The following is a 12,578-nucleotide window of genomic DNA, read 5'->3' on the forward strand; positions in this document are numbered from 1 at the left end:
AATTCAAGGAACAATTTCAATAATAATGCTTATAGAGGGAATTTTCAATAATAATACTAGACCATATCCCTGTAATCCTTCTAATAATTATGGTTATTCATATAATAATAATATAAGGATACCTACTGATCTTGAGAATAATGTTAAAGAATTTATTAGTTCTAAAAAAAATTCAATGCTACGGTAGAGGAAAACTAAGTAAAGTTGATGATATGTCTAGGAACATGGATAGACTTGTGCATGATGTGGATATGCTTAAAATTAAATTTGTGCCACCTAATAAGTATGAAATGCCTGAATCTTTGAAAGAAATTCAACTCTCATTAATTACAATAGGAAAATGATTGATATGCTTAGAGCTAGAAGAGAATGAGAGGAAAAGGACGCTGAATTGCATTTTCTTGCTAGTAATGATGAAGATGTTAAAAATATTGGTGGATCCACTATTGAATCTTTTTTTAGAAATATTAAACTTGCTAATTATGGGACTTACAAAGCTTCAACTTTAGCTGAGAGGCGTCCCAATTGTTCAGAAGGTGATGATCTTGTTGCTAAAAATGATAAAAGTGGGTTTGAAGAGGTAAAAACTTTAGATAGTGATACTCCCACTCTTTTGGATTACAAGGACTTTAATTATGGTAATTGTTCTCTTACTAATTGTATTTCCTTGCTTCAATCCATGATTAATTCACCCAATGCTTACGAACAAAATAAAGCTTTTACAAAATATATTGTAGAAGCTCTTATTAAAACTCAAGAATAAAGACTTGAATTAGAGGTTTCCATACCTAGAAAGTTGCATGACGAGGGAGAACCCACAACTAAGATTAAAATAAAGGATTCTGAGTGCAAGGCTTTGTGTGACTTAGGAGCTAGTGTTTCAACTATGCCAAAAGCGTTGTATGATGTTCTTGGTTTCAGAAACATGAATGACTGTTCTTTAAATTTGCACTTAGCGAATTCTACTATTAAAAGGCCTATGGGAAGGGTGAATGATGTTATTATTTTTGCTAATACAAATTATGTGCCCGTAGACCTTATTGTTCTTGATATTGAATGCAACCCGTCTTATCCAATTGTACTTGGGAGGGAACCCAATAATTATAAAAAAGTACTTAATATCTTGCATTATGCCTAGCTAAGGGCATTAAACAATAGCATTTGTTGGGAGGCAACCCAATAGTTATCTTTATTTTTCCTTTTGTTTCAGTGTGTCTACATGATTATTGCTACCATAGTAACTAACTTTGTATATTTTCTTTTAATTTTTGTGCCAAGTTAAGCCTGTAGGGTGATTTGGATGCTTGTTTATTCTGTTATGTGTAGACACAGAAACTCTTGCATCCAGTAATTGGATTCTTGATCTGTAGTGGAAAGTTATCACTTGTTGAATGTTTACACAGTATTGCTATGCAAATTGTTTACGTTGTCATAATTTTTCAGCATTTTTAGAGTTGTAAAAGTATGACCAAAAAATGCATCTTTACATGTTGTTTTGTTTTTGAAAACTTCTGTTTTTATTGCATAGTTTGCTTATTTTAGAGTTTCCGCGGCATATATTGGGGGATATAAATTGTAGAAATGATAAAATACAGTGGGTATTATGTGGAAACAATTATGAATCTTTTCTTGACATTACCCAAGTGATTGCTTTATTTTATTATACTAACCTATCTCACGAGTTCCGTTATGTATTGTGTGAATGAAGTTTTCAAGTTTTGGGTGAGATAGACACGTGAAGAAGAACAAGGAGCAGCAAGAGCCTAAGATTGGGGACGCCCTCCTTGAAATAGGCTTTCGCCCCTCTTTATAAATAAAGCAACGGTACATACAACCCATATTCGAACATCACCAGACAAACAACGACTGGGCCACATCACAATCACACCCAAGAAAATATAAGAGAAATAACGAAAAAAGCCACCTAGTGGCAGGCACCAGATGGCACTAAGATGACGATAAGCGGCACGCCGAAGCCAGGAGCGCATCCAACATGAGACCGAGCCGATCGCGATCACGCCGCCTCGAGAGCGGGTGCCAGTGCTGCAGAAAAGCAAGGAATTTGAAGGACTCAGACGCCTTCCTCGGAAAGACCTCCTCAATCACCATCTTATTATGCGTTGTCCACAAAGACCATGACTTCGTCGCAAAAATAAGCCAAAAAAGGCGGCGATGTCATGACTGCTGAAGAGCTCTATGTTGGAGAAAGTCGGCAAAACTTAGGGCCTCCCAGTCAGGCCCCAACACCCCGCGGACGTATGTCCACAACACCCTCGCCGCCGTACAGGAGAAGAGGATATGGGTCCCAGTCTTTGGTACCGCATAGAGGGGGTACAGTCCTCTCCATGTCTGTCTCCATGTCCGTTGTAACACCCATGTACTAATGAGCTACTGTAACCCCTGAGGTTAAGCTAATCATTTTGCTAAACAAGTGCTTGATCATCATTGTCTCATAACTCTTTTCAAATTCATCTTTGAATTCAAATTCAAATACTACGTGAAATTCAAAACTCACAAACATGAGATCTTAAATGTTCGTCATGTGGCAAATATTCATTTTTTTAATATTGGTGGTGAACCAACATTTTTGCAAAGTGTTTAAATGCCCTAAACTAATTAAAACAATGGCTAAAACAAATATTTTAATGCTTCTAAAATTTAAAAAATGCTAAACTAATTTATTAATGTGACAAACTTTTTGTGCTAGTGAGTTAATTTGTAACTCTATTTATGGAGTAAGTTTTACATTTAACAAAGCTAAAATAAAAGTGAATCTAAAAACAAATAGGAACCAACAGAAAAGAAATAGAAAAAGGGGGCCCAGGCCAGACTGGGCCTTAGCCCACCAGTAGGCGCAACCCAGTTGGCCCACCCTCCCCCACCAGCCACCTTCTCCCTCCTGTACCCCCAACCTGAACCGCGTCGGGCGCGCTCCCAGCACACCGCCTCACCGGCGTCGATGGGGGATAAGGACGGCCCCTCGATGCCACGGGCCTCCTCCCCCACATGCCTCCACCCACTCACCCCTCGCTCCCTCGCTCTTTCTCCCCCACGCGCTCGCCCCCTCCTCTAGATTCCCCCTCGCCGACAGCGTTCGCCGCCGGCCACGTCGCCCCGCCATGGCCACCATCCCCCCTGCGCCATGCCGATGTGCCCACGAGCTCCGCCTCGTCCTCCATTCCTTCTCCGTCAAACCATGGGTCCTGGAGCCACACCACATCGCTGCCATGCCCTTCGTCTTCAACCTCGGGCGCCGGAGATCGCCACCGCCACTTGGTCTACTCCGGGCCTCCCCCGAGCCCACTGTGCACCCCTACGGTATCACTGCGAGCCCCTATTTCTCCTCCTCTTCCCGAAGCTCCGGCGTCCCCTAGCTACTCCATCACCGAGGCCCGAGCTTGCCGCCGCCTCTCACCTTCGTCGTCGCGGCCTCGGCCCTCCGTGCTCGCCTTCGAGATCGGCACCGTGCTCCTGAGGCTCCCACACACCCAATGCCCCTGCTAGCTCTTCTCCCCATACCCTGCCTCACCGAGGCCAAGCTCACCCGAAGCCGCCGCCGCTTCTTCTCGTCGCCGGCGCCGATAGAGGCCACCTCCGGCCATGCGGCCGCTGCCATTTGAAGCGCCGTCACACGAGCGTTCGAATGGACCTGCCCGCGCAGTGAACGGCTTCATGTACGCGCATTTTTGACGATCACTGACTCTGTTCTGGTTGACGACATGCCCGCCACCATGTTATACTCCGGCGTGGGCCACCGATCGGTGGACCCCACGGGTTTAACTACTAATACCCCCTCACTAATCCCCACTGACACATGGGCCCAAGGCCTTTAACTTAAACAAAAAATAGATTAAATAAACTCCCCCTGAGACACTTACAGGTGGGGCCACGCACCCACTTTGACTGGTCAAAGGGGACTAGTCAACTGCTGACTGTGCAGTTGACTGGTCCCACCAGTTAGCCCCTCTGGTGCACTCTAGGTGCTGTGCACCGGGTGCACATAGCAATTTTACTTTTATTTTTGAATTAAATAATTACAGAAAATGTTTAAAACTTTGTAAAATCATATAAAATAATTCGTAACTCGGATGAAAATAATTTATATATGAAAATTTCTCAGGAAAATCCAAAAAATATGAATATGCAATATGCTCATCTGTCACATGCCACTAACATGCTAAACATGGAACCATCCCCCTCTTTTCATTAGTCAGGAGAAATGCCAAACACCGGGAAAACCCCTCCGGATGTTTTCCCTCTTCGTCTACAATGTGTAGTATCGCGTTAGAACACCCCTAGCGCTACATACTTCATGTCATGCATAGTGATGCATCCATTTGCATTGTATTTACTGTTTCTTCCCCCTCTTCTCTCCTGTAGACCCCAAGACCGACGCTGCTTCTGTGATCGACTATGTTATCGACGTCCCTTCTTTCTTTTTAGCAGAGCTTCCAGGCAAGCAAACCCCCTTGATCATTCTGATATCACCCATTTCCCTTCTCTCTTATGCTTGCATTAGAACTGCTACTGCTTTCGTATGATCCTAGTCTAATGCATAGCTTGCTTTTGTAACCTACTTTTGTACCTCACATGCTTATCCTAAACTACTTAGTATAGGTTGGTTAGTGATCCACCAGTGACCCCTCACCTTGTCCCAGCTGCCCCCGCTAGATTACCCGATGACTCGATCAACGTGATCAATGTCTAGAGCCCGACATATCACATCACACCTCTTAGTTGTACGACACTGTAGGGTTACTATCGAGTGCCGAGGGTGATACCTCGTATAGCACTTCTGAGGTTAACTTTGTAGTGTAGCTAATCGGTCGTGGTCATCGAGGGTGATTCATGCTTCACCACTCCCAATAGCGACTCTGTCATGCAACCACTCAAGTGTGGACCATCGAGGGTGATTCCTCCAAGTCCACCTTGACGGTTACATCGAGTGGAAGTCCATCAAGGGTGATTCCTCGGGTTTCCCCCTTGCTGTTTTGGACACATTGTTACTTTGACATTACCCCAGAACCATGATGAAGTCGGGTCAGCCCTGAGGGGTACTCGCGAGAGAAACGTGAAGTCGGGTTGACCGCGAGTGTACCAGCGAGTTGATGTGTAGTCGGGTAGACCTGGAGGGTACCCACGAGATAATTACATGACACGGCCGGGCATTCTGGACCCTTGCCGTAAGTCCACGAGACGGGGCGACGGGGTCACATGATCGTGAGTCTCTGCTCATTACCGCACGCTCCCAAGACACTAACAGTTTGGATATGTGATCCAAGTAGGCCTCTAGCATTTTTTGCACTGACCACCACACAGGAATAAGTATGGGCACTCTGCATCGTATGTATCAGCCGAAAGCTCTTTGGATGTCAGCGATTGAGCGACACGCGCCCGGGTGGCCCATGTAAGCACCTGCCTTGTATAAGGAAGTTGCCAGGACTGATCGCGGCCATCCATGCAACGTGCAGGAGTGCAAAGGGTGATGGGGCCAAGACCCCTGCGCGATTAGGATGTAGACCGACATGCTGGCCTCTCTATTGAGCCTAGGTAGGACTGCGGTGTGTTGATCAGCCGAGGCCGGTCATGACCTAATGGTGTGTCCGGCCGGAGTTGATCGAGCGTGTTGGGTAAGTTTGTGAACCCCTGCAGGGAAGTTTAATCTATTTGAGTAGTCGTGTCCATGGTAACGGACGCTCAGAGTTGTATCCCGATCGATACAACTAGAACTGGATGAGGCATGAAATGGATATGTGGCTCTGGGATTGCTTTCTTGTAGGGAGATGAGAAAGGATCTCTGGGCGTGTTTAATACAACTTACTACTATTTATATTATGCTAATCTGCACTCTTCTAATGCTGTAAGATGCTAGTCTTCGATAGGCTAGGCATTCCCTTCTCTTCTGGCATTCTGCAGTTCAGTCTATGGATACAACCCATTCCTTTGGTACTGATGCATACTTAGTTTAGATCTGATGTAAGTCTTGTGAGTACTTAGGATGAGCACTCACGGTTACATTGCTACTTCTTTTCGCCCCATACCCGATTGCTGCGATCAGATGACGGATCCCAGGAGCCACATGCCACCACCGACGACTACACTGGTGCGCGTCAGTCCTAAACAAACGATTTTTAACCCCTTTCCGCGACGGCATTTGGAACCATCCCCAAGTGAGTGTGGGTGATAGGGGGGTCCTTCCCACACGACCCAGAAACCGTCGGGGATAGGGAGCCTTGGTGCATACAATTGTCCCTATATAACCGTTTTTGATATCTCGAATATCCCAAACGCTTCATCCTTGCTACTCGTTTTTGCTCGCATTGCCATCGCAGTCGGAGTTTAGTGGTTCTGCCTAAAACCAGGCAGATTCCAGGCATGGGAGTTTCCAGGCAGATTCTAGGCACGGGAGTTTTACGATGCCTGGCACATCACAAATAGTTCATGATTATAAACCGTGTATGATAGGTAGACAATCACACACATTTAGTTTTCCCGCACCGTATGTGATAGTGTCTGACATCACACATGCTTTGCAAATGGCAACTGTGTGCATGCTTGCACACGTTTCCTCTCTGTGAACCATCTCGGGTCATGGTGTATATCGCAAACGTTTGTGTTTTACCAACCGTGTGTGTCGTAATGACCTACATAACGTAATTTCGCCCTAATTTAATTGCTGCTATTTAAAATTGTACCTAATTTAAACTTGAAAGTAGGCTATAGCTTTATTCATATCCATCAGGTTCAAACAACCAATGCATTATTTGATTCACAGGTACATATGTTTAAGAATTACATAAGCACCAAATAAAGAATGATGTACCAGGGTTCTATACTTGTAATATTACAGACGGTAAAGAAAGAGGCGACAGACATTCCAGTTGCTGAACAAGGTGAAGCGGAATGGCACTATTGTGCTTTCCTGGATGCAAAAGGCATGCAGGACTCTAGTCTAACCCCTTGTGATGGTCGGCCGCCAATCATGTAGTTTGAGAGGTAATCTTGAGTAAACTGCTTCAGGATCCACCGCAAAAGAAAAAAGATTCAGATATTGTCATCTAACACAACTCATTACGGGCAGTAAAAGGAAGGCTACATGGTTGTTACTTACCATCCTGCAGTCCACTGCTGTCTTGCATAAAGTGTAAACAAATAGTTCGATTGACATCTTTTTACCCATTTTCATAAAAATCTTTATCAGTTTCCTCACTTGATGCTAGTTGATGAATATCTCATTGCCCCATACGCAGAAAGGGTCGAAGTGTGGATCTTTGGCAATGATATATGTACCTAAAAGCACCAAGTTAATATTAGAAGCTAAACAACAATTGAAAAATTATGTAGTACAAAACTCCATCCATCCCATTATATAAGATTTTATTACATGTATATCTAGACATCATCAGAACATTAAGGTAACACTCTTCCTTGTTGCTATATAGCCTGGGATTGCATATTTAGTCATTCAGTACAATGCATGTTGCTAAACAACAATTGAAAAACGAAAAGGCATGTTAACTGCAATATCCTTAACAACAACCAAATATCGTAATTCATAGTGGTATTATTGAAACTGTTATTGATGAAATTGAACTGCACGACAAATATTTGCACATATAGAGCGTCACATTGTGAAGAACTGAAATAAACAAGTCATAAGGACATCTCTAGGTGATCCTTAAAAAGTTAAAGGACTAAAACCCGTAGTGGATATATATATATATATATATATATATATATATATATATATATATATATATATATATATATATACTCCAGCAATTTTTGACCTTTTCTAGTCGATCCCCTAAACTTAAGGTTGTAAACTTCAATTTGATTAAGTTCAAAGCAGATTCAACCGAAAGTAGCATGCATTCAAACATAAACATAGATAGTTTTGCATAACCGAACATAAAACATAAATTTAAACTAAGCTAAACTACTTTCGGTCGAAGTGGAGGCCGAGCCAATCCTTCCTCGTCATGTACGGTGTGTCGTGAGCCGGGTCCGGGCTAGTACCGTCGTCGGGGTCGTTGGGGAAGGCACTCCTCCACTCGTCACCGTCAATATCCTCATCCTCGGGGCCCACCTCGATGACCTCCGCGCAGCCATCGCCGCCGCCTTCGACCTCGTCATCAAAGAAGAGTGCGATAACCTTGCCGCCCTCCGCGCCGCCGTCCTCGCCGCCTTCGACCTCGTCATCGGAGGATAGCGCGATAACCTTGCCGCCCTCCGTGCTGGCAAAGATCACCAGCTCCACCTCCACAAGCTCCCGGTGCTGTCAGCGGAGCTCTTGCATGTAGGCCTCGTCGGCGGCCTCAGCTTTGAGGCACTCCCACGCCTCGTGGTCCTCTCGCGCCATAGCCGAGCTCACCACCCTGGCTCTGGCGGAACAAGATCGACCGGACGTGTGCCGAAGGGGAAATTGAGCCTAGCCGCCACGCGGTGGTAGCAGGCCTGCCATCGGTCGTACTCCATGGCCGCGAGCTCGGCGTGTGGAAGTTACCGAGCCATCGGCAGGTGTGGGTCTCTCGATCAGTAATATCGGTGACCCACGTCCCCCACTGCCGCTGCCAGACCCTGAGGTAGGACTTCGTCGGCAGCCAGGTCCGGTGGAGGACGGGAAAGTCTTCGAACTGGCGTAGGGGCGCGGCGGCGGGTGGATCAGGGGACCAGCGACGGTGGATCGGGCCCGCGGAGAATGACGGGGACACCTCGATGGCCACCTTGCCGGCGTCGGGCAAAAAGGCCGCGATAAACCTCCTTTTGGCCATTAGCTCCTCGAGCTCCCCGGCACATAGGCAGAGGTTGAGGATTGATACATCTCCAACGTATCTATAATTTTTGATTGTTCCATGCTATTATATTATCTGTTTTGGATGTTTGTGGGCTTATTTATACACTTTTATATTATTTTTGGGACTAACCTACTAACCCAAGCCCCGGTGCCAATTGCTGTTTTTTTGCCTATTTTAGTGTTTCGCAGAAAAGGAATATCAAACAGAATCCAAATGGAATGAAACCTTCGGGAGAGTTATTTTTGGAACAAACTTGACCAGGGGACTTGGAGTGGACGTCAAGAAATCAACGAGGAGGCCACGAGGCAGGGAGGCGTGCCTACCCCCTGGGCGCGCCCCACGCTTGTGGGCCCCTCGTAGCTCCACCGACCTACTTCTTCCTCCTATATATATCCATATACCCCGAAAACATCCAGGAGCATCACGAAACCCCATTTCCACCGCCGCAACCTTATGTACCCAAGAGATCCCATCTTGGGGCCTTTTCCGGAGCTCCGCCGGAGGGGGAATCAATCACGGAGGGCTTCTACATCAACACCATAGCCTCTCTGATGATGTGTGAGTAGTTTACCTCAGACCTTCGGGTCCATAGTTATTAGCTAGATGGCTTCTTCTCTCTCTTTGGATCTCAATACAAAGTTCTCTTTGATCTTCTTGGAGATCTATTCGATGTAACTCTTTTTGCGGTGTGTTTGTCGAGATCCGATGAATTGTGGGTTTATGATCAAATTTATATATGAACAATATTTGATTCTTCTCTCAAATCTTTTATGTATGATTTAATTATCTTTGCAAGTCTCTTTGAATTATCAGTTTGGTTGGGCCTACTAGATTGATCATTCTTGCAATAGGAGAAGTGCTTAGCTTTGGGTTCAATCTTGCGGTGTCTGATACGTCTCCAACGTATCTATAATTTTTGATTGTTCCATGCTATTATATTATCCGTTTTGGATGTTTATGGGCTTATTTATACACTTTTATATTATTTTTGGGACTAACCTACTAACCCAAGGCCCAGTGCAAATTGTTGTTTTTTTGCCTATTTCAGTGTTTCACAGAAAAGGAATATCAAACGGAATCCAAACGGAATAAAACCTTCGGGAGAGTTATTTTTGGAACAAACGTGATCCAGGGAAATTGGAGTGGACGTCAAGAAAGCAACGAGGAGGCCACGAGGCAGGGGGGCACGCCTACCCCCTAGGCGCGCCCTCCACCCTCGTGAGCCCCTCGTGGCTCCACCGACCTACTTCTTCCTCCTATATATATATCCATATACCCCGAAAACATCCAGGAGTACCACGAAACCCTATTTTCACCGCCGCAACTTTCTGTACCCAAGAGATCCCATCTTGGGGCCTTTTCCGAAGCTCCGTCGGAGGGGGAATCAATCACGGAGGGCATCTACATCAACACCATAGCCTCTCCGATGATGTGTGAGTAGTTTACTTCAGACCTTCGGGTCCATAGTTATTAGCTAGATGGCTTCTTCTCTCCCTTTGGATCTCAATACAATGTTCTCCTCGATGTTATTGGAGATCTATTTGATGTAACTCTTTTTGCGGTGTGTTTGTCGAGATCCGATGAATTGTGGGTTTATGATCAAGTTTATCTATGAACAATATTTGATTCTTCTCTGAAATCTTTTATGTATGATTGGTTATCTTTGCAAGTCTCTTCGAATTATCAATTTGGTTTGGCCTACTAGATTGATCTTTCTTGCAATGGGAGAAGTGCTTAGCTTTGGGTTCAATCATGCGGTGTCCTTTCCCAATGATAGTAGGGGCAGTAAGGCACGTATTGTATTGTTGCCATCGAGGATAAAAAGATGGGGTTTATACCATATTGCTTGAGTTTATCCCTCTACATCATGTCATCTTGCCTAATGCATTACTCTGTTCTTTTGAACTTAATACTCTAGATGCATGCTGGAGAGCGGTCGATGTGTGGAGTAATAGTAGTAGATGCAGAATCGTTTCGGTCTACTTGTCTCGGACGTGATGTCTATATACATGATCATGCCTAGATATTCTCATAATTATGCACTTTTCTATCAATTGCTCGACAGTAATTTGTTCACCCATCGTAATACTTATGCTATCTTGAGAGAAGCCACTAGTGAAACCTATGGCCCCCGGGTCTATTCTCCATTATATTAATCTCCGGTCAACAAGCTATTTCTCTTACCTTTTATTCCACAATCTTTATTTTCCAATCTATATCATAAAAATACCAAAAATATTTATCTTATTATTATCTCTATTAGATCTCACTCTCGTAAGTGACGGTGAAGGGATTGGCAGCCCCTTTATCGCATTGGTTGCGAGGTTCTTATTTGTTTGTGTAGGTACGAGGGACTTGCGTGTAGTCTCCTACTGGATTGATACCTTGGTTCTCAAAAACTGAGGGAAATACTTACGCTACTTTGCTGCATCACCCTTTCCTCTTCAAGGGAAAACCAATGCAATGCTCAAGAGGTAGCAAGAAGGATTTCTGGCGCCGTTGCCGGGGAGATCTACGCACAAGTCAAGACATACCAAGTACCTATCACAAACTCTTATCTTTCGCATTACATTATTTGCCATTTGCCTCTGGTTTTCCTCTCGCCCGCTTCACCTTTGCCTTTGCCTTTTCTTCGCCCTCTTCCCATATGTCTTTTTGTTTGTGTTTCCACGTGTCTTCTATTTTCTTGTATCTTTGCTCTCTATAAAATCTATTGATATGGATCCACTTAAAGTGTTCTACTTGGATCATCTTTGGTCCTTATAAGCTCGTGCTGAAACCCCAACTAGCCTAGTTGATGGGAAATCTTTAGATGAGCATGCCCATTTTGTGCGTCACCATTTGTCTGAAAAAGGGAAACTCTTATGGGATCAAATAAACAGATTGTTGTGTTATGCTTGGAATCTTTGTGAAATTTGGGATTTTACTTGTTGCTCTAAGAACCCTAAAAAACACCTTCCCTACATATGTGAGTTTAATGAAAATGATATCTTATCTTCTTATACAAAGGGTGTTTATAGTTACTACGATATCGAATAAATTGAAGAATTTGTTGCTTTTAAGGGTGCTTATTAAGTTGCTTCTTTGATTGAAAAGTATGATATTACTCTCTACGAATCTGAAAACCTTGACATACTTAAATATTTCTATGAAAACTATGCTCACAATGCCTATGTTAAGAAATTTATTGAGAGAATGACCCTTGCTTTGGAAGAAAATAATGATATGCATGAATCTGTAGATAATTATGATTCTGATGATTTGATTGAAATATCCCTTCATGAACATGATGCTTGCTATTCTTATAGCCATGATGCCTATATTTATGGAGATGAATTTGCTATAGTTCCTTATGTTAAACACGAGCTTATTGCTATTGCACCCATACATGATAGTTCCTTGAATCAAAAGCAAGATTGCAATGATTTTACTATAAGTTCTATTGATGCCAATTGTGCTAATAATATGCAAAACCCTAAGCTTGGGGATGCTAGTTTTGCTATGTCCACTACTTGTTGCAATGATCATGATTGGGGTGATTCTTCTTGTGATCTTGAAAATTTATTTAAGCCCCATGATGAATATGAGATTGATAATAGTCTTTGCAATAATATTGAAACTGGGTTTGGAAGAGTGTCAACTTTAGATCCCACATATTTGGAGAATGTTCAATCTTGTGAAGTTTTTGATAAAAGTGGGTTTGGAGAGGTCATGACTTTAGTTAATGTTAATCCCACTATTTTGGAAGAGTGTGAACTTCGCATGCATGTGGATCATGTT

The sequence above is a fragment of the Triticum dicoccoides genome, chromosome 7A (assembly GCF_002162155.2).
Source record: "Triticum dicoccoides isolate Atlit2015 ecotype Zavitan chromosome 7A, WEW_v2.0, whole genome shotgun sequence".
NCBI classification, from domain to species: Eukaryota; Viridiplantae; Streptophyta; class Magnoliopsida; order Poales; family Poaceae; genus Triticum; species Triticum dicoccoides.